Consider the following 4,052-nt stretch of genomic DNA (forward strand, 5'->3'; position numbering starts at 1 on the left):
TTGGATTCCTTAATTGTCATTTCTTAGAAAAAATTACTTGTTTATTACAACTTTAGCATATCTCATCATACTGTTTGCAATTGTCCAAAGTTTATTAAATGGTCAAACCTCATGACTATTTATAAATGCCATTGGGGCATAAACTCACCTGTTTCCAAATAGGCCAGTCTGGCAAAGTGAGTTGTCTCTTGCTTGGGTCCATTTTTGCCTCAGTTGTTGTGGTGCTTAAATCAGGCCCATTTAACCTGTACATGTTTGATAGTCTTGCTTATTGTGACCTATTTGCAGTTGGGTTGTTAAGGGAGGTAACAGTGCAGTTGTTCAGCCCTCTGATGCTGCCAAGTGACTTGCAATATGATGTTTATTTTGTTGATGACAACTTGAAGCAGCTGTGATATTTAACTACTTTATTTTTAACTTATAAGTACAGAATGACTACTGTGTAATTTTATTGCATTTGTAATAAAAAAGAAACCAGGACCAATTTAGTTATGTGGAAATTCTTTACGGCTTTATAGAAATGCACTGGATAAATGTTATGATAAACAGCAGTCATTCATTGGACTGAACTGAGCTAATTGCTGTAAATTAAGCTTATAAATGTGACTTGTCCGTGGGCTGCACTAACCACTATAACATAAATTCCTAAACATGTAACTTGTCATGATTAAGTAATTTTGTTGTGTTGAAAAAAATCCAAATGTATTTTTTTTTTTTTTGCAGTGAAGATTCAAATGTGTTTGTAATACTTATTTCTCAACAGTGAAGATACAGATGTGTTTGCAATACTTATTTCTCAACAGTGAAGATACAAATGTGTTTGTAATACTTATTTCTCAACAGTGATGATACAAATGTGTTTGTAATACTTATTTCTCAACAGTGAAGATACAAATGTGTTTGTAATACTTATTTCTCAGCAGATGGAAGTTTCATTCACATTCATAAGGTGGGTGAATTATGTGATAGCATAACTCTGTACATGGTTTCCTTGTACAGGCTGTAGATTTTCAACCACTGAAGATATTTACATAAAACATTTACCCAGATAAAAATCGTGACTAGACCATATGTCCAGTACCACATTCTTACTCTTTGCTATAAGATCAAGTTTATGGCAGTTGCAAATACAACTTTTTAACCTGTTTCCCTTCCAAAAGATATTTTCTAATTACAAACCTGTTTATTTATTGAGAAACCTATTAATGAACCACCTGGCTTAAAAATACACCCAACTTGGCAGAACATCCTTAGATTCCAGTGTATCCTGACTACTGACTATGCAAAAACCTTTTAGAAAAATCTCTAACCCATAACATTTGTTTCATGTAGGATTTAAATCGATCTGATTAAATCAGATCTCCATTGAAGATCTGACAGTGACCACTTAGGGGTCATGTTCTGGCAAGCTATGTTATTACCATGATTGCTGATTTTATCAGCCAATCAGATGAGTCTTATATCTTCATGTTTGGAGACTGAGTAGTGTGGATGAAGAGCATGAATGTGTACTGAACGATTTGATTCACTTTTAGAGTTTTGAAAGTTGTATTTCCATTGGCTCTTTCAAAGGTCACCAGACCATGACCCCTAAATGGTCATCATCTAGGACAGTGGAGATCTGATTTTAATCAGATTGGGTTTAAAATTATCCTGAATAAATATGTTGATATTTACATATATTGTTTAATGCAGGGTTTCAGCATATTTCTTATACCATTTACTTTTCAGATCTAAAACATGTTTTCTCCATGTGTCAAGGCCATACAGAAATTTTCTTATTTGTCTTTTTTTTGTAAACCAAACAACTCTGAAATGGTTTTAATTAAGGACCAGTGTATTGGCTTTATTTTCTTTAGCTGTATCCATGCATAAAGACTACCAACAGAATTATTGACTATTTCATCACCAGATTTTTGCAGGTTTTTTTCTCCTTCCAGTTGTTTCCTAATTACTTGTGCCAGAATATGTGGTCATTCATGACTCTGGAATTCTCGTTTAGTAATCAGTCCTGTGACATTCTACACTTTTAGTAATCAGTGTGTGACATGCTACACTTTTAGTAAATCAGTCCTGTGACATGCTACACTTTTAGTAATCAGACCTGTGACATGCTACACTTTTAGTAATCAGTCCTGTGACAGGCTACACTTTTAGTAATCAGTCCTGTGACATGCTACACTTTTAGTAATAAGTCCTGTGACATGCTACACTTTTAGTAATCAGTGTGTGACATGCTACACTTTTAGTAATCAGTCCTGTGACATGCTACACTTTTAGTAATCAGCCCTGTGACATTCTACACTTTTAGTAATCAGTGTGTGACATGCTACACTTTTAGTAATCAGTCCTGTGACATGCTACACTTTTAGTAATCAGACCTGTGACATGCTACACTTTTAGTAATCAGTCCTGTGACAGGCTACACTTTTAGTAATCAGTCCTGTGACATGCTACACTTTTAGTAATCAGTCCTGTGACATGCTACACTTTTAGTAATCAGTCCGTGACATGCTGCACTTCTAGTAATAAGTCCTGTGACATGCTACACTTAGTAATCAGATCTGTGACATGCTACACTTTTAGTAATCAGTCCTGTGACATGCTACACTTTTAGTAATAAGTCCTGTGACATGCTACACTTAAATCCAGTTAATCCATGTGATATACATTGACCCTGAATCTTTTCACGATGTTTTAGTATGTAAAATATACTGAATGGCTTTTAAAGTAGTTTCATGTGTCAGGATTTGAAAACAAACATGAGAATAAATCTTGTGTGCATATTAGATACATGTGAATTATTATCATGTATAATATCCTGGAAAAATATATAAGATAAGGAGTCAGTTAGCAATGGCAAACAAATCAAGCTAGCTTTTATTTCAATACCAGTCCTGGAGATCAAAGAAAAGCTAAAATTTATAATTGAGTTGACAATCATAACAAAGAAGGAAGTTTTCAAAAGTAAAATAATTTGTGTTTGGCTATTAGTATAATCACAATCTCAGAGACTGTACAATATCCAAACAAAAATACACACCATGACACCTACAGTGTTACCCATAATATTTTATTACTCACCGCCACTTCATTTGTATGTGCATATAGTGTTACCCACAAGCATATAGTGTTACCCACAGCCACTTCATATAGTGTTATCCACAAGGATATAGTGTTACAAACAGCCTCTTCATTTATAATAGCATATGGTGTTAGCCACTACCATTACATTAGTTAGAACATGAAGTGTTATAACCATCACTACATTAGTAGGGGCATTTAGTGTTACCCACCATCATTACATTGGTAAGGGCATAGCATGTTTTCCACCATCACTATATTGGTAGTGTTACCCACCATTACTATGTTGGTTGGAACATATAATGTTAGCACACCACCCTATTGGTTGGGATATAAATGTTAGCACACCACTATATTGGTAGGGGTATATAGCGTTACTTTCCACAATGACATTTATTGAGACAGTTTGCTACTACAATGACATTGGTATGGGCATATGGTGTTACCCACTACAATGATAGTGGTAAAGGCATGTGGTGTTACCCACCATGATAACCAGGGTAGGGGCATATGATGTTACCCATGGCCATGACATTGCTAGGGACATATTGTGTTACCCATGTCTTTCCATCCCACCTTACGTTCTATATTTAGATCTGTGACCCAGGTTCGTGTTTGTCACCAGTGGTTGGTATTATATTAATATTAGATTAACATTCAAACTTACATAAAAGGTCATTGGAATGCATCCTGTATATATCTGTGGTTCATCTTTAGTAATGTTTAGCAAAGGAGCATTAGTCTGTTTACAAGTAACCTTAGTGATTTGTTAAAGCATAGACCTTGCATTGTATCAGAAGTTGTATAATCGAATGTTTGGTGACCAAGCTAAGGCACTCGCCTTTACAGATCACAGACATCAGGCCTCTGTTTTCATGGCTAGATCGCATGCAGTAGCTTCCCATGGGCAACTTTTTTTTCCAGGTTCTTCCTCCACCAGATATTTTGGCCATCAGGTAAAGCCTATC

Source organism: Sinohyriopsis cumingii, chromosome 7, assembly GCF_028554795.1.
Source record: "Sinohyriopsis cumingii isolate HCF-2022 chromosome 7, ASM2855479v2, whole genome shotgun sequence".
In the NCBI taxonomy this organism is placed as follows: Eukaryota; Metazoa; Mollusca; class Bivalvia; order Unionida; family Unionidae; genus Sinohyriopsis; species Sinohyriopsis cumingii.